Source organism: Peromyscus eremicus, chromosome 20 (genome assembly GCF_949786415.1).
Source record: "Peromyscus eremicus chromosome 20, PerEre_H2_v1, whole genome shotgun sequence".
Taxonomy (NCBI): Eukaryota; Metazoa; Chordata; class Mammalia; order Rodentia; family Cricetidae; genus Peromyscus; species Peromyscus eremicus.
In genome coordinates this window covers 50,994,243-51,013,807 of record NC_081436.1, presented here as the reverse complement: position 1 = coordinate 51,013,807, position 19,565 = coordinate 50,994,243, and the positions used below count along the sequence as shown (strand labels likewise).

The 19,565-nt window shown below is 36.3% G+C and overlaps 1 pseudogene; it reads left to right on the top strand.

Moving 5' to 3' along the window:
* The window catches only part of LOC131896411 (protein TFG-like), a 30,852-nt pseudogene extending 22,210 nt beyond the window's left edge, over window positions 1-8,642 (top strand).
* Window positions 8,643-19,565: the final 10,923 nt, after the last annotated feature.

The following is a 19,565-nucleotide window of genomic DNA, read 5'->3' as shown; positions in this document are numbered from 1 at the left end:
TACTGAATATCATTTACTCTTGAAAAATATGCAAAATTATATATTACTTACATATTTTATTAATATTTATAATAAAATTATATCTGTTAAATCATGTGTTCTTATACAATAAAATTATATCTGTTAAATCATGTGTTCTTATACAGATAAAGATACTTTGGAGAGTTTTCTGTGAAAGACAATAGAAATATTTTTATTAAAATTTAATAATGATATATTTTATTTTCTTCTGATAATACACATATGAAGTGTAAAAGCATTATTAAAGAGCAGAAAAAATTCTCTATCAAGATTAGCAACAGATGCAAAACACCTTAAAGTTCTTTTCTAAGAACATTTTTAGTCATTAGAGTTGAAATTTAATTATACTGCATCTTCAGTACCAATCTACTCTTGAATGTCTTCATAAGATTTTTAGAGGTCTTTGATTCTGTGTCAGTATAGATTATCAGTCAATGATAAAAACAGGAAAAGGCTTTTTAGAATTTAATGAATAAACTGCATGAGTTTTAATGTAAATATAAGAGGAGTTAGTTCAAGAATAGAGTGAATATATAAGGCTTGCCTGTCTTAACTCTATTGTATTTTGGGACTTTTAGGAGTACAATGGTGAGGAGTAGAAAACATAAATAAGGAATTTGCCTATGTATTATGTTTGTAAGCACTACAATATTATTAATTTTAATAAATATTAGATAAATGAAACTAAAATATAAAGTTATGGCTTACAAAAATAATCCTGGGCATAAACACCATTATGAAAATTATGGGAGGAACAAATGATTTTTATGGTTCTCAAAATTTAAAAAGATGAGAAATAGTAAGGAAGACAGCTAAACATCTATCTCTTTATTTCAGGGAATAATTGTTCTACCACCACTGTACTACCCATTAAAGCTCTTGGCTATACTCCAGAGCTTGCCAATAATATTATGTTTCTGATAATACTATGCAATTGAGTCCCAGAACATGAAGCAATCAAGCTGGACCTGACTTGCAACTTCATTGATACTGGGTAGCTTTCTTAGAGCAAGAAGGTGCTATGGATACTACCAGAGGAGAAAAAAGGTGTCAGACTTTCCTAGCTATGAACCTCAGGAGCTAATGAATTGACTACCAAGACGTGTTTGCTTATGCAATAGTGAACACATGTCTTTGGAGTGACCAATCACTTTGACATTGGATTCTAGGCCTGGCCTTTGAGATGAAAGCCACACCTTGCACCATTCTCAAATCAAATCCTATGGCTCGACAGAATAGAGGCCCTAGGGCAAAATATCCACTACTATTCTGCTAAATGGAACTAGCATTAAAAATGACTTATTTCTATCTATAAAATAAAACATATCTCAGCCCTCATCAGAGAAGGTATGTTATTTGATGCAGTGATTGACAGAGACACCTGCAGTTACTGAACTCCCAGTTTACATGAAACGTATGTACCATATATTTTGCCTTTAAGTCTCAGGGATGATGGAAGGTAAAGGAGTAGCAAGAGGAATAAAGGAAAAAGTTGTGGAAGATAAGGAATCAATGTCTTCTGGACACAGTTCCTACTGTCCCTAGGAACTTACAGTGCTTGCCACTGCATGGGAACGTTGCACTACTACCTAATGAGCTTTTAACATTTGTCAGCTTTAGGGAAAGAGAGAGTCATTTTTTTCTAAGAGTATAGCCATTGATAGGTTGCCACACTCCAATGGAAGGGCACATTGCCAATAATATTTGGGCAACAAAAATTGGTCATCAAATGGAAAAAGATGACACAAAGTTGTGTAGTTAGAGAAGCATGATGAATTGGTGTAGAGTTATGGTAGGAGGGGTGTGAATATATTTAAACCACCATATGTAAAAATTATCCAATATGAATGATATGATAAAGTATTTAAAAGTTGTAATTATGTGGCATAAAGATATTTCTGGTGAAGTAAAACCATATTTTGTTTTCTGTTGTTATAAGGAGATATATGGGGGTTCATAATTTTTATGAAAGGCAATTTTTCCCCATTTTTTCATATTACTGCTTCAGAGACTTGGATACAAGATCTAAGTGTTTCAAATATCAAACTTTTAATCACTGTTGTTTCAGTCAATCCAGAGAGAATCACTTTTTGAAACAAAGCTACTCCATTGGTGACCTAATTATCCATCATCAATCTGTGAGAAGATGACTCAGTTATTCAAGAGGGAGTCTTCTTGTTGATCCAATCACTTACCAAGTGATCAACTATTCTTAAATAGTACTGTAAATTAAGTTCTCAGATAAGTAATATGTGGACAAAGCTTTCATTTCCAAGCAATTACCAAATAGAAGGTGTCAGCCACATATCGCAAGGAACACTGTCTAATCCAGTTATTCAGCTGTCAAGCATCTGACGTAGGCTGTCATGACTTGGAACATGAGAACAAGCTCAGGTTAGTGACTCTATGCTGGTTTTTCCACCCACTCCTGAAATCTTTGTGTCAAGTAAAGCATGTATTATTAAATGTTCATTGTTGAACAAGAGGAGAAAGGCAATATATTGGAGGCTTGAAATCAGAACTGTTGTCAGGAAATGATAACATTCACATGGGAAGGAATGAAAGATCCTATTTATACTTTTGCTTTATTACAACATTGGAACTCACAGAAAGCCACTAATATTCATTAATCTGGGTTTAACATGTGGATTTTGACTGGCCAGTTTTGAAATAACTAGTATAACTACAAAAATGGAGTAAACCTGTTTAACCAAACCTTGGCCACATAGCTAACAAGATGATAAAGACTCAGTGAGCTTAGCCATAGTTCTCCAACAAACAACAAAAAAAGAGAATGGTTATTTATTACATTAAAAAAAATGAAAAGAAACTTTATTTTCCTTGGCAATCTTAAGTGTCTATATTCAAATTGGGAAATAATAATTCAATTTCAAAACATATTGAGGAAATGTTACTCATTTCCTTTAATGGGTTTTCCGGTGGCCCTGAATGAAGAAGACTTTTAAAGTGCGTAGCAATGATTTCAACTGTGTAGTATTAGTTCTTCAAATTATTTCATTTTATTTCTTTATTAGAAAATAATATGCTCACTATAAATGAAAGTATTTGGCTTCATGAGTTTTTATAACACATTTCCATTTTTCTACATTAAGAAATAATTAGCACAATTTTCATGTGTTTAAATGCTTCAGTTAAGGCACCATACACATCAAGTTTTAAACATGTTTTTAAAAGTTTATATTAGTTCTGGAAACATTTTCCACACATTAAAATAATGACTTCCTTCTGAGTAAAAATACTTGATTGTTTTATTACTGTTTTATATTCAAATGGGTTGTATGCCATTTTGGAGAACTCATTGCTGACAGTCAAAAATTTCAACTCATTATCAGTTTTACACAGCCCAGTGTGCTGGAGTTTAGAAACTCTTTTACAACGATTTTTCTCTATTCTTAAGAGTAAGTAATAATTATAAATTCCTACCATGTGAAGGGCTCTAAAATCACTGTGTTTCAGCTGTAGTATTAAGAGAGTTTGTTTAATGAATCATATTTATTGCCTATTATAAACCCGTGATGCTGGGCTCTAGATTTGTCTTCATATCTGCATGGCACAGTTGTCTTCCGTGGTTCCTGCCAGTTTCAAAGACATTAATAAAGATTAGGTAATGATGAACCTTGAAATCTTTGGCAGTTGCTTTAAAATTATAATTTTATTGACCTTAAATCAACAGATTTGGGCATGGACATTTTGTTACAAGGAAAATTCAATTGTCTGTGAAATATAAACATGTATTTATTATAAACTACTTATGATTATAGTTATTTTAGAGAGGTAGTTTGCATTAGAAAGGCATAATATTATTCTGTTACGGTCATTATGAAATTGATGAAATTTTCTGGGTGAGGCATGGTTCTGGTTATCTTCAAAGTGTGGGCTGTCTTGTCAGAAAGAGCAGTCAGTGAGATGTCCCAGAGAGGGTTTCAATAACCAACATCTGAGTCTGTCCAAAATCCATGTGGTAGAATAGCTCTATGGAGGAAATCTCATCATCAGTTGCAACTTTCTGCTTCTCCACAGGCATGGAAATTTGAAGTACCATCAGTATGCCATTCCTCTTTAGCCTTCAAATTTTAAAGAGTGAACTTTTTCTTCTGTCTTTACTAAAAGAGATCAGAAGTAATCCAGCAGAGTAGATTATCATTTTTAGCATTAAATACATACTCATATTTGCATAGACAGCAAAATGTAAATATAACCCCTCTTGTTTTAATTATCATGCATTTTCAGAGAGATGAGGGATATCATGGTGTCATGGTGATTGCTACAGATGCACTCTGTATCATACCTTCAGACATTCATTTTGTGACTCATATAATGTCTACTTGGTACCAAGTTCATATCAGGCATATAACTGTGGTTGAGTTCTTTTCACTCTTAAAAATGGTTCATTTTAGATACTTGTCAGAGACACAGGAGGTGATGCTGACATATGAAGCTCTCCTCTCATAGCATAGCCATGACAGCACAGACTGTAGAATGGAGAAAGGCAATCTAACCGATCTGGGGGAATTATTAGACTATCCACAGCATGGCATTCAGAAGTATGTCAAAATGTCCTGTCCCAACTCTTATTTCTTCAGACTAAATATTGAAATTTCAGCATTCATTCATATGCACCCTCTGGATTTATCTCTGCTTTTTGGTTCTAAAAAATGATCTCCACTGATGCATCATGGGAGCCTGTCTAAATATAATGCCTGATAATTGATGCACAGCATTGGAGAGATTTAATGTAAGCACAGGGATATAAATGACACCAATAAAGCACTGTCTGTTAGAGACATTTTATTGGTGGACATTTTGCATCTCATATTACAAATAATAATTTCAAATTAAATGAAACATAGGATGACTGGACTGCTACTCACATCACCAGGCAGGCTACCTGGAAAACAGGACCCCAAGAAAGACACAGGGATCGCCCAATGACAGAGAAATGGAATGAGATCTACATGAACAGCCTGGACATGAGTGGGGGTAGTGAAGGGTGAGGGTCGAGGGAAAGAGAGCTTGGGTGAGTGGGAGATCCCAGCTGGATCAACAACAGAGAGGGAGAAGAAGGAATAGGAGACCATGGTAAATGAAGACCACATGAGAATAGGAAGAAACAAAGTGCTAGAGAGGCCCACAGAAATCCACAAAGATACCCCCACAACAGACTGCTGGCAATGGTCGAGAGACAGTCCGAACTGACCTACTCTGGTGATGAGATGGCCAGGAAAAAAAAAAAAAAAAGAATACTTTATTCACCTCTTCCACAATAGCAATAGCAAAACTAGACATTTGCAGTTAAAAACTGGAAAGTTGAAGGGTTTTGTTTTCTTTTGTGTTGGGTTGTTTTGCACTGTTATTATTGTTTCATCACCCCAGTATGTAGTTTGCACTACACTTTTGTCGAAGAGTCTCACAAATTCACATCTTCTGCTAATTCTTCAACCCGTGTTGGTGGGGAAAAAATATACTTACTAGATAAAAGAGTGTAGACATAATAAATAAAAAGACAAAACTAAAAAAAAAAATTAAATGAAACATACATGTTTCATGGATAAACCTAGCTGTTGCCCTATTTTAAGTAATAAGTAAATAATGTCAAAATATGTATTTATTATATACTATAATTATAGTTATTTTAGGGTAGTAGTTTGATTTAGAAACATAAATAATATTCTGTTATAGTCATTAAAAATGATGAAATACATGACTCATCCCTTCTTCCCAGCATCTTCTGTGCCTGGGAAATACTGCCTAGCTATTGGTGGTTCAGTTCTTTATTAAATAAAAATGTGTGACACATTTTCACAGTGTACAAAAAATTTATTAACAACATGGACTCTTTCCATTTGTTCCTACTCTTTTCTATACACAGAGCCCATATCACAGATATGCCAAAAGATATAAAATACATTAAAATATTCACCAACTTTGAGATAAACCTATAGAGGTGCCTTAAACAAGAGAACATTTTCCATTTTACAAACTTTCACTTTTGTATATTAAAAATGTAAACAAGTAAATTGTGTGATAAACATATACATACATATATGCATATATATATATACATACATACATACATACAGCTTGAAATTTGAGAGTTAGAAATATGCTCCTACTCCCTAGAGAGTATCATTAATGCCTGGATTAACTCTGTTATTTAATTAATATCATTCCACCTTAAACAATACATTAAGTCACATGCCATCAGTATCTATTTCTCCATAGAGTTATAATGAATTACCACAGATCTAGTGACTTCAAGTAACACAATTTTATTAAATTACCATTTTAGATGTAAAAATATTCAGAAACAGAGTTATTTATAGCATTTGTCCCTTGGGAAACAAGTTTTCTTGCCTTTTCAGATTGCTGGATTCTTGTTCAGATTGGGTAATTCAGTCTCAGATTCCCTGGTTGTGTGTTCTTTCTATCTGGACCCCTTTGCTTCCTTTTTTTTTTTTTCGGTATTTACATGTTGATTTTAATAGGTCTTGTATTTTTGATTATCATCTGTGAACCTTGTATAATTTTTTTTTAATTTTTATTTTGCAATACAATTCAGTTCTACATATCAGCCACAGATTCCCTTGTTCTCCCCCCTCCCCTCCCTCACCTTCCCCCCAGCCCGCCCCCCATTCCAGTCTCCTCCAGGGCAAAGCCTTCCCCACAGACTGAGATCAACCTGGTAGACTCAGCCCAGGTAGGGACCCTGCATAGGCCCCAGGTTTCAAACAGCCAACTCATGCAGTGAGCACAGGACCCGGTGCCACTGCCTGGATGCCTCCCAAACAGATCAGGCCAATCAACTGTCTCACCCACTCAGAGGGCCTGATCCAGTTGGTGACCCCTCAGCCATTGGTTCATATTTCATGTGTTTCCATTTGTTTAGCTATTTGTCTCTGTGCTTTATCCGACCTTGGTCTCAACAATTCTCGTTCATATAAACCCTCCTCATTCTCGCTAATTGGACTCCCAGAGATCCACCTGGGGCCTAGTCATGGATCTCTGAATCCAGATCCCTCAGTAGTTGGATGAGGTTTCTAGCACGACAATTAGGGTGTTTGGCCATCCCATCACCAGAGTAGGTCAGTTCGGACTGTCTCTCGACCATTGCCAGCAGTCTGTTGTGGGGGTATCTTTGTGGATTTCTGTGGGCCTCTCTAGCACTTTGTTTCTTCCTATTCTCATGTGGTCTTCATTTACCATGGTCTCCTATTCCTTCTTCTCCCTCTCTGTTGTTGATCCAGCTGGGATCTCCCACTCACCCAAGCTCTCTTTCCCTCGACCCTCGCCCTTCACTACCCCCACTCATGTCCAGGCTGTTCATGTAGATCTCATTCCATTTCTCTGTCATTGGGCGATCCCTGTGTCTTTCTTGGGGTCGACATTTAAGGAATTGCTCAACATCCCTAATCATCAGGGAAATGCAAATCAAAACAACTCTGAGATACCACCTTACGCCTGTCAGAATGGCTAAGATCAAAAACACTGAAGACACCTTATGCTGGAGAGGATGTGGAGCTAGGGGAACTCTCCTCCACTGCTGGTGGGAATGCAAGCTTGTACAACCACTTTGGAAATCAATATGGCGATTTCTTAGAAAATTGGGAATCCATCTCCCCCAAGATCCAGCTATACCACTCTTGGGCATATACCCAAGGAATGCTCAATCACACCACAAGAGCACTTGTTCAGCTATGTTCATATCAGCGTTGTTTGTAATAGCCAGAACATGGAAACAACCTAGATGCCCTTCAACTGAAGAATGGATAAACAAAATGTGGTACATATACACAATGGAATACTACTCAGCAGAGAAAAACAATGACATCACGAGGTTTGCAGACAAATGGATGGATCTAGAAAAAATCATCCTGAGTGAGGTATCCCAGACTCAGAAAGACAAACATGGTATGTACTCACTCATAACAGGATACTAGATGTGGAACAAGGATGACTGGACTGCTACTCACATCACCAGGCAGGCTACCTGGAAAACAGGACCCCTTTGCTTCCTTAATGTAAGGATTCATGACAATACTGATCCATCTCAATTATTCAGAATAATTTCATCACTTCAAGATGTTTACCATCTCAAAGACCCTTTTTGTCATATCATGTAGAGTACTCAGATTCTAGATGTTATTGAAGGGCATCTTTGGTGATAATTAGTTATTTTGCCTATGTCAGCCGTATTGGTATTTGCTCTGCCCATGACCTTGGGCTATATGGCCCAAAGGAGGAGGTGCTTCCTGCCATTGTAAATAACCTCTTATAAGGAAAGGGAGAAGAGTCACAAGCCCTCTTCTCCCTGTTCCTGCCTGTGAGGTGGATTCACTCCCGGTCAGATCAGAGGACGACTTCTGCTGTCTACTCCGTTCTGTAATAGTGAGTGTACTTCCTCAACTTAGATCTTAATAAATTCTGATATCTACTTAATAGACTCATGTGGTTTGATCATAATAAGTGGTGCCCACATGACAAAAAGACCCCACACTCCCTGCAGCTTCTGCCTGCAGCCTCTGCCGCAGCAGCAGCAGCAGCAGCAGCAGCAGCAGCAGGTTGGCTCAGAGGCTTGTGTGCTCACTGTAGTTCAAGCCTGAAGGCTGCAGCTGGCCTGAGAGACACACTAGGAAGCTGTTTTTAGCTCTGTTTTAGAATCTTTTCTAAAGTTCTCTCAAGTTTTAAATGGAAAGTCCAGCTCCACGTTGGATGCCAAATGTAACTGGAAGTTTTCCTATGTCCCTCCTGGTCCTGCAACTGCTCAGACCCAAGTAAACACACAGAGGCTTGTATCCATTACAAATTGCATGGCCATGGCCTATGGCTCAATTTTCTTCTTTAGTTTATAACTAAACTCAGCCCATTTATATTAATCTATATGTCACCACATATTCTGTGGCTTTACCTGTGTGCCATTACATGCTGTTCCCTGAACAGTGGGATGGCATCTCCTCTGCCTCTGCCTTTCTTCTTCTTGTCTCTCTCCTGGATTTCTCACCTGGCTCTAAGCTGCCTTGCCACAGGCCAAACAGCTTTATTTATCAACCAATCAGAGCAACACATATTCACAGCATACAGAAAGATATCCCGCAGCACTCAGCTTTCCATGTTGAAAACGTTTGGAAAGGGTAATTCGAGAATCTGAATCACTTGTTTATAACATCTACTATTTACAGTTTTTACAATCTTTGATGTGTTATCCCTCTAAACAATGATTGATGTATTTTTCTGACTTTTCAACTATGTTATGCTCATCTGTTTCAAAAGCTCAGAAATTAGTGTTTAAAGTCTAGAATGTTCATAATCTACTCACTACTTCTTTTCTCTACCACTTAAATTTTTCATTAAAATTTAGGGTAATGAGCTTAATACATATCGATGTAACCAAAACATAAACTTTATGTGTGTGCCACTTATGTCTTTTGTTAAATAAACAACTTTTATTGAATAAGTTAATAACTAAATAACTAAAATCTCTTTCCCATGCTGTTCTATGAACTTTGTAAATGAAAAGAATCAGCCATTATCTTCAACTGAATGTCAACTAATGAGTTGACAAAGAGTCAAAGGATAGTTCCAACCTCATGGTCACAAAGATGGCTATGGCTAAACTTGTAGATTCAAAACATAAATAAAAAACAAATAAGTAAACTATCCAACCCTCCCCCCTCAAAAGACACAGATATAGGAAAGGACTTTTTAGGGAAGAGTAATAAGTATGGGATAGACATAAGAGAGTGAGTACAGCAGTAATCAGAATGCACTGCACACATGTTTGAAATTGTCAAAACAAAATTGAGAAATTAAAAAGAAACCAGAATGCATTAAAATGTAGAAAACTCTTAACAAGGTATTTTTCACGCTTCAATGAAACGTAGTCTCATTTTCCATTTTAACTGGGGTAAAACTAGTAACAAAACTAAGGTCCTTCTCAAGTATATTCACCCAAAGTCATTGTTTTGTGTGCCCCAAAGGCAAAGACCTTCAGGTTTTCTCACTAAAATCTCACATGGTAGCATTCATCCTTCGGTGTGTCTGCCAAACTTCTGGATCTTGCCCTCTGGCTTAGAAAACTAATTTTGTTAGCACAAGAGAGCAAATTCATCCCACTGGAGTGGATTTGCATTAAATAGGCCTACAAGCCTGGTGCCAGCATATTAATTTACAGTAGGACATATAAGCCTCACAGGTACTAGACTATTAAATCTGCAAAATCATCCCATACACTACAACTGACAGGCTGAATATGGAAAGGAAATACTCCTAACTTTGCTTGGTCAGCATAGATTTAAGATGAAAGCTGTCCATGCCCATGCAAGTGTTATGAAAGAAAATTAGAAATGAGGATAATGTAAAATATTCTTTAGAGGAAACTTTGGTCCTACAGGACTACATTTTTGTATGATCATATATTTCTTGGAGGTTAGAAAAAGATTATTATTTTATTCCAGGACATTATCTACTTGTGTTTATTGAACACAATGACATTTCATTTTTACTATTCCTATATGTTAATATATTCTTCATCAATATTTCAGTCATTTAAAACTACTCAACATTTATAATTCTAAAATTATTTTGACGTTTTTGTCAAATAATTAGATTTTGATGTTTTTTCTTTATAAATTGATTTTACATAGACAATTTCCAAATGTTTCCAATATGACATTGAAGATATTTTTGTTGAATAGTTTTATTATTATGTCATATTTATTATTACCAAGTTGCCTTGTTAGTATTTTGTCCAGTTGGCACAAGCTAAACTCATCTAAGGAAGAGACAACCTCAATTTAGAAAAAAATAATATCAGATTAGACTGTAAGGAAGTCTTGAGGATGTTTTCTTTCTTACTTTTTTTTTGTTTTTTGTTTGTTTGCTTGTATGTTTTGTTTTGTTTTTTATTTTTTGAGACAGGGTTTCTCTGTGTAGTTTTGGTGTCTGTCCTGGATCTCACTCTGCAGACCAGGCTGGCCTCAAATTTACAGAGACCTGCCTGGCTCTGCTTCCCAAGTGCTGGGATTAAAGTCATATGCCACCACCACCCAGCTTGGGAGCATTTTCTTGATTTATGATTAATATGGGAGATCACTGTGGGCAGTGCCCCCCTTTTCAGATTGTCCTGGGTTTTATAAAAAAGCAAGATGAACATGCTATGAAGAAGCCAGTGAGCAGTGTTCCTCCATACACTCTGCTTTATTCCCTGCCTCCAGGTTCCTGCTTGAGTCTCTCCTCTGACTTCTGTTTATGATAGACTATGATTGTGATGAGTAAATCAAATACAATATATTCCCTCAACATTGTTTTTTGTCATAATATCTTTTCCACATCATTACAAAGCAAACCAGAACACAAAACTTCCTCAAATACATTGAAAATAGCTTCTAGATTATTAGAGCTACTTCCATCCTAAGATGATAATTTATCAAAAGAATAAATCAAATTATTCTTTTAGCTTCTTGTATTTCACAAATTATCCTAATTTGCCAATTATTTTATATTGTATAATAATGTGGTTTGCTGAGTGTCCACCTGGAAACTGCTGAACTTTTCTGAAAGTTCTTTGCACAGGGAAGAACAAAATGAAGTCAAGTTCATGGAGCTTCGTTCTTAATAGGACAAGGCAATAGAGAATCGTATAAACAAACAGGACAGGAATTCTATAAATGTGAATTGGAATGAGAGTGATCTAAAGACCTGTTTCACATGCTCACTTATCATAGGTTGCTCAGAGGAAGAATTGCTTCAGAATGTATAAAACTGAGGAGAATCTAGCTCACCCAGGGCTAAAACAAACTCAGAAAAAGGAATATAACCCCACATGGTACTAATTTGGAAACTGTAAGAGTACATGCTGGAAAGGAAGACGTAACTCAACTCCGCTCAGCCTTTATGGGTCAGGTCAAGATTCTGATTTTTATTCTTCAAGTCAACAGGAGAGTTGCATATGAATGATGAGGGTATTTATTTATTTATTTATTTATTTATTTATTTATTTATTATGTATTTATTTATTTAAGCTTTGAAAGGGTGGCTTTGTTAGCTGTGGAGAGACTGTTTTATGCAGGTTATACATTCTATTCTGAGGTCTCTTCTGTAGACAAAATTCTAAACTGTCTTATTAAATAAGAAACACAGAGCCAAATACAGAGTTAAATGCCCAAGAGATCAGAGCACTAGCAAAGAGTCAAGACTACCTTTAGCTTACCACTCACTGCTGTCCTTCCTCTGAGAGAGAGAGAGAGTTTCTCTCTGTGTGACTTGTCTTTTTATTGATTTCCTGTTCTGCTTCTCATTGGCTCTAAGCCCAGCCACATGACTTCCTCATCACTGCCTGTCTATACAGACCTCCTGGTCTCCATGGTTGGTACTGGGATTAAAGATTCCGGTCACCACACTTGGCTGTGTCCTTGACCACACAGAGACTCTGCCTGCCACATGATCAGATTAAGGGCGTGGGCTACCACCACCTGACTGCTATCCATGGCTTGCTATGACCTCTGATCTCCAGACAAACTTTATTTATTAACATACAAATAAAAATCACATTTCAGCACAATTAGAATATCACCACACTCTTCCACAGTGATGATGGCAGAAGCTGAAAGCAGGAGCAGTGATCACCCCAGTAGAACTAGAGAGAGGTAAGTTTGTAAAAATATTTTGGAGCTTAAGTGGAAATGATTTCCAGATGTCTTATTAGGAAATCATAGAATAAAAAATATCAGGCATAGATTATTCAGTCATGTACACTAAAAATAAATAGAAAGTCAGTCCAAAATGCTCTAAATTTTTGACTTATTTTATTTTTAAGATTATAATACAGTTACATATTTTTCCTTCCCTTTTCATCCAAAACCCTCCCATGTACCCCTCCTTAATGTTTTTAAAAATTCAAGGCCTTTGTTTCATTAATTCTTGTCACATACATATATTTGTATGTATATTTATATACATATATATCACTAAATACATATATATCCATAAATAACTTTCTCAATATGTATAATTTTACTTATAAATATACTTTTAGGCCAGACAGTGATGATGCATGCCTTTAATTCCAGCACTTGGAAGGCAGAGCCAAGTGAATCTCTGTGTGTTTGAGGTAAGCCTGGTCTACAAAGAGAGATCCAGGACAGACACCAAAACTACACAGAGAAACCCTGTCTCAAAACAAACAAACAAACAAATAAACAAACAAATAAATAAATATGTTTTTAGAGGTGACCATTTGGTACTGGACAAGCAATTGTGCTGTGAGATAATGTTCTTGCACACTGTAAAGATTTGTCACTCTATTGGTTTAATAAAATGCTGATTGGCCAGTAGCCAAGCAGGAAGTGTAGGCAAGGTAACCAAAGTAGGAGAAGACTGGGAGGAGGAAAGGCAGAGATGGAGTCCCGATCCAGATGCAGAAGAAGTGAGATGAGAATGCTGAACTGAGAAAAGCTACCAAGCCACATGGCTAAACATATACCAGAATTATGGGTTAATTTAAGCGTAAGAGCTAACTGTTTATAAACCTGAGCAATAGGCCCAACAGTTGGTAATTAATATAATCCTCTGTGTAATTATTTTATAAGCGGTTGCAGGACTGTAGATAGGAGAGATTCATCTGGATTGTGGGGCTAGGTGGGACAGAGAAATTTCCATCTACACAACTGCTTTACACTTCACGAAGGAGAATAACTCTCCCTATCCCAACATTCCTTTTGGATAAAAAGTGGGTAAAGGATCAATTAGTGGAAAAAGGACTGTGATTAAGTTAATGATACGGGGAAAACAAATATTTTTAATCATGGAAAAGTGTCAACACTTATGGTACATTCAAATAAATATCCTAGAAAACAAACAACAAAATTGATAAATACACAAAATTTCAAGATTTTGACAAAAAAGGTTGTATTTCCTACGAAGGACATTGTTACTTTTTCGTTAAGCCCAATAAACACAAACTTGTGTTTATACAGGTTTGTTATCTATTCAGTTGATGATGAATTTTAAACTGTTCGATCTATTTATTGGCTCTTACGAACAGTACAGCAATAAACATAAATTTCCAAGTACCTTTGTGGAAAAGATACTTTTGCGTAATCAAGAGTGGTATAGCAACTAAGATATTTATTTTCAATTATTACCCACATCAGTTTGCGTTCCCATTAGCACTGTGTAAGGGTTCTTCTTTACTGCTGCAGAGGGGTTCAGGTCCTGAGATGGGGAATGGGCATGGAGAGAGAAAGAGTTGTCCACCCACGAGATGAGTTTCATACAATTAGTCAGCTGGAATAGCTGGACTCATCTTTATTTTTCAAAAACAAGCATGTTTTTTCCACCCTTCAGGATTTACCTCTGGGGGAGAAATGTGTTTTCCCAACTTTTACATCAAAACAACTTAAAAAAAAAAAAAAACAAAACCTAACGCTCAGCATTTTGTTAGCTTGGCTAAATATCGAACCAGGCACATCCTGTCCTTATAAAGCTAAAAGATGATAAACATAGGCACACATTCTCAAGAACATCAATATCATTCAATTAACAAAGCATTTTTACATTTGCCATAAACTGCTTGTATACGGTTAGGTTGTGTTTCTCTAACTGTTCCCTTCTCTTAGAAAAAGGTCCTACATGCCTAAGCATCTGTATAAGAAACCTGAAAAAGCATTAATTCTCAAAGAATTTTAAGAGGAAATCCTGGAGGAAAAAAAAGCGGGGGGCGGTTTCTGGGAACGATTACATCTGTCCTATATGTGGTTGACAAAGTGAAACTAAAAACTGCCTAAGGAATCATCAAATTTATGAAAGAGGAGAGCATTCAGGCTGCTCAGTCCCAGCAGTATTCTATGCTGTCCAAGGGTCCACTGGTTCTCTGCCAAATGAGGGACCATTTCCACAGGTCTTCCCTGATGAAGACCCATTGGAAAAGCACTCATGCTGATCAGGCCACAAGGTTTCCAACTCTTTCCCAGGATTATTGTCATTGTTTTTTGTTTGTTTGTTCATTGTTTTAATTTTTAGTTTGTTTTTGTTTTTTTTGTTGTTATTTTTTGCTATAAACAAAATGTTATTTTTAATTCATTTTGCATTTTAATTGAAAAAATATTTTTCATACAATATATTCCGATTATGGTTGCTCTGCCCCAACACCCCACCTTATCCTTCCTAAATAATAATATTAATAATTAAATGAGATAAAATAAAAACAAACAAACTTGAGAAGAAAAAAATAAACAAATGAACAGAAAAATAAAGAGGCAAAGAACAAACATGAGAAATGCATAGAGGCAGAGATACACACACATTGGAATGCAAAGAAATCCTAAAAACACAAAATCAGAAACAATAATGTATAAACAAAATAACTGCAAGGTAACAAACAAAAAACATAAAAAAAATCCAAAGTCTTATGAGACAAAAATTTCCAAAATACCATTGAATTCATCTTGTGTTGGCCACTTACTGATGGGCATGAAGCCTCCCTTTAAGGCTGGTTTATATACCCAATGAAACTCTTCTGGGGGCAAACAATGTTTCATTTGCAAATAGTTTGCAATTGGACATGGTTTCTGGGTTAAAGTTGGGGAATTTCCACTTCCACTGTTAGCACTGCAGCCCTATCTGGTCCAGACATGAACAGGCCCTATGCATGCTGCCATAGTTCAGTGAGTCCATATGTGCATTGGTCCTAGTGTGCATAAAAGGCCTTATTTCATTGGTGTTCTCTATCCATACTGGCTCTTAAAATCTTTTTGTCTCCTCTTCCACATGGTTGCCTGAGCTGTGAGGTGTGGGCCAAGGAGAGGAATTGATGAAGACATCCCACTTAAAAAAGTGTTAGAAGGTCCCTCAATCTCTGCACTTTGTCCAGCTGTGGGTCTCTATTTATTGCTATATACTGCAGGAGGAAGCCTCTCTGCTGATAGCTGATCAATACACTGAACTATGAGTGTACCAGAATGTCTAAGAGTCAGTCATTTTGTTTCTATATTCCTTTAGTACAACAGTAGTATTTTGTTTTCCCAGACATAGGTCCCTTATTTATCTAGTATCAGGTTCTAGAACACCCAAGTAGTGTCAGGGATGAGTTCCATCTCATGGAGTTGTCCTTCCTTCAGTTCAATCAGACATCGTTTCATTTGTGTTACAATCTTAGTGCCACCATTGTCCTCTCACATCTTGCAGGCAGGTCATCACTGTGGACTGAAGGGTTTGTAGCTCTGCTAAAGTTTACTTCTCTTCTGGCAGTATGCAGAGTACTCTCCAGTGCTAGGAACAGTTAGTTGTCCAAAAGGGTGAAGGTTCTAGGTAGACATCAGCCTAGTTCTCCATGTTCAGTGAATGGTGTGAGCAGTGTCTTCAGCAATAGGGCCTTAATGTCAGTTTGTAGAGAGCAACCATCAACCTTGGCAATATTCATGATTATTTAGGAATATCAATGGTCTTATTTGGCGAATGAATTAATTAGATGTAGCTCATCCTCTGGACCGGAGGAGTCTTCATTTGGTGATGAGAGATGTCGAATTGGACTTTCTCCTTCCTGTTATTTGACCACTTTGCACAGGTCACTTTCATATGTGCATATATTTTATGATGCCCTATACCTTTTCACAAACAACCATTAGTTTTAGCTGGCTTTCCTTGTATTTGCTCCCTAATACCTTCTTCAATTTCCCTCTGTATCAGGCTTTTTCTTTTGGACCTCCAACCAGCTCCCAAATCATGACATGGAAACATCATTAGTTTTGAATCAGCTTTTGGCCTAGCTTAGGCTTGTTTCTGGCTAGCTCTATTAACTTAAATTAACATGTTTCTCTTCATCTACCTTTTGCCTTAGGGATTTTTAACCTTTCTTTCTTACTATATGCCTTGCTTTCCTGCTTCCTCCATGTCTGGCTAGCTTTTAGCTGCCTGGCTTCTGGCCCCAGGCATGTCCTTCTCTTTCTTCATCATTCTTTCTTCTTTTTCTCTTCTATCTCAAGCCTCAATTTCTGCTCCTACTTATTCTCTCTGCCCACCAGCCTCACCTATCCCTCTAATGCCTAGCTCTTGGCTGTTCAACTTCTTATTAGACCAATCAGGTGCTGTAGGCAGGCAAGGTGAAACAAATGCAACACATGTTTACATAATTAAACAAACACAGCATAAACAAATGTAACACATTTTTACATTGTTAACAAAGGCATAAGAAACAAACATAACACATCTTTACACAATTAAGTAATATTGCACACCAAAAACAAATGTAACACATCTTTGCCTACTTAAAATAATGTTCTGTAACACCCCTCACCGTTTGATCCTCCTATTCCAGCCCTCCCAGCCAAACCATCCATAACTATCTATTCTTTTTCCCTTCCTAATAGGATCCAATCCTTTCCCAAGTCACTTACTTCTAACATCTAACTTCTGTGGTTATATGAATTATTGCCTGCTTATTAAAGATTTAAGTGAATATATACCGTATTTGTCAAAAAAGTATCTGGATTACCTCACTCAGGATGATTTGTCCTTTTCCATCTATTTGCCTGAAAATTTCCTGATTTAGTTGCAGCTGAGTACATTCTGATTATAAATGTACCACGTTTTCTTTATCCATTCATCCATTGATGGACATCTTGTATGTTTCTGATTTCTGGCTATTAAAATCAGTGCATCAGTGAAAATGATTGAGAAAATATCAATGAAGTAGGATGTAGAGTCCTTTTAATATAGTCTCAATAGCAGTATAGATGGTTCTTGAGGTAGATCTATTCTCAGCTTCCTTAAAAGCTACCATAATGATTCCCATTGTAGCTAAACAAGTTAGTACTACCACCATCAATGGATGATTGTTCTACTTACTCCACATCATCACCTGCATGATCTGTCATTTGTTTTTGTTTTTGTTTTGTTTTATTTTGCTTTATCTTGGCCATTCTGTTAGTTTTAAGGTGGAATCTCAAACAGGTTTTGATTTGCATTTCCTGGATATCTAAGGATGTTGAACATTTTTTTAAATAAGTATTTTTATTTTATAATTTATTTAATTTTACATATCAGCCAAGTGCTCCTAAGCTGTTTAAGTTTCCTCTTTTGAGAGTTTTCGTTTTATATCTGTATCCCTTTTTTAAAAAATGGATTAGTTATTTTCTTGATGTATAGCTTTCTGAGTTCTTTATGTAATTTAGGTATCAGCCCACTGTCAGAGATGTATTTGGTAAAAATTCTTTCCCATTCTATAGTCTACCACTTTGTTTGAATAACAGTATTCTCCTTTCAGAAGCTTTTTAACTTCATAAGGGGCCATTTATTAATTGTTGTTCTTAGTGCCTGTGCTATAGTGTTTAGTTCAGAAAGTCTTCGTAGTGGCAATGAGTTCATGACTATTCCTCACTTTCTCTTACATCTGGACTTATATTGAGTTATTTTATTGATCCATTTGGAGTTGAGTTCTATGCAGGGTGATAAGTATGGTTTTATTTGCATGCTTCTACATGCAGCCATCCGGTTTAGCCAGCACCACTTGTTGAAGATACTGTCTTATTCCAGTATGTATTTCTGGCTTCTTTATAAAAATTCAAAGCCGGGCGGTGGTGGCGCACGCCTTTAATCCCAGCACTCGGGAGGCAGAGCCAGGCGGATCTCTGTGAGTTTGAGGCCAGCCTGGACTACCAAGTGAGTTCCAGGAAAGGCGCAAAGCTACACAGAGAAACCCTGTCTTGAAAAAAAAAAAGGAAAAAAAAATTCAAGCATCCATAGCTATATGGATTTATGTCTGGATCTTCAGTCCAATTCCACTGATCAGCCTAAGACTATGTGGTTTTATTATTATGGCTCTGTAGTACAATATGACGTCAGATGATATATCTTGAAGTTCTTTTATTATTCAGGATTTTTTTGTTTTTGTTTTAGCTATATGCTGGAATTTTTGTGTTTCAATGTGTAGCTGAAAATTGCCCATTCAGGTTCTGAGAAGAATTGTATCAGAAGTTAGATAGGGAGTGCATTGAATCTGTAGTTTGCTTTTGGTAGGTTGGCCATTTTCACTATATTAATCTTACTGATCCATGATCCTGGGAAGACTTCCCATTTTCCGATATTAATAGCCATTTAAATTAGGGTGAAATAGGATCCCTAAGCAGTTTTCTTTTCCTTGATGACTAAGGATACCTAAATTTTTCAAGTACTTATTTACTGACCATTTGAGAACTGACTGTTCCAATTTTGTCTGCTTATTTATTGGATAATTTAGAATGTGGGGTGTTTGATTTTCTAGTGTTTAAAGGCTTTAGAAATGAATATCATGTTTAACATATAATTGGCAAATAATTTTCTGTTGTGCATGATGTCTCAAATATGTTGGTTGTTTATGTTATTGTTCATATACATTTAAATTTATGAAGTCTCATTTGATAATTCTTAAAATGATCATGTTGAATGGATTATCATGCATTAGTGTTTAACTCTGAATCGTTCACAATTCATAGGTTTCACATTAAGGAAAGAAGTAAAACCACTTTCTCTTGGAGTAGTTTAAACAAGAGAAA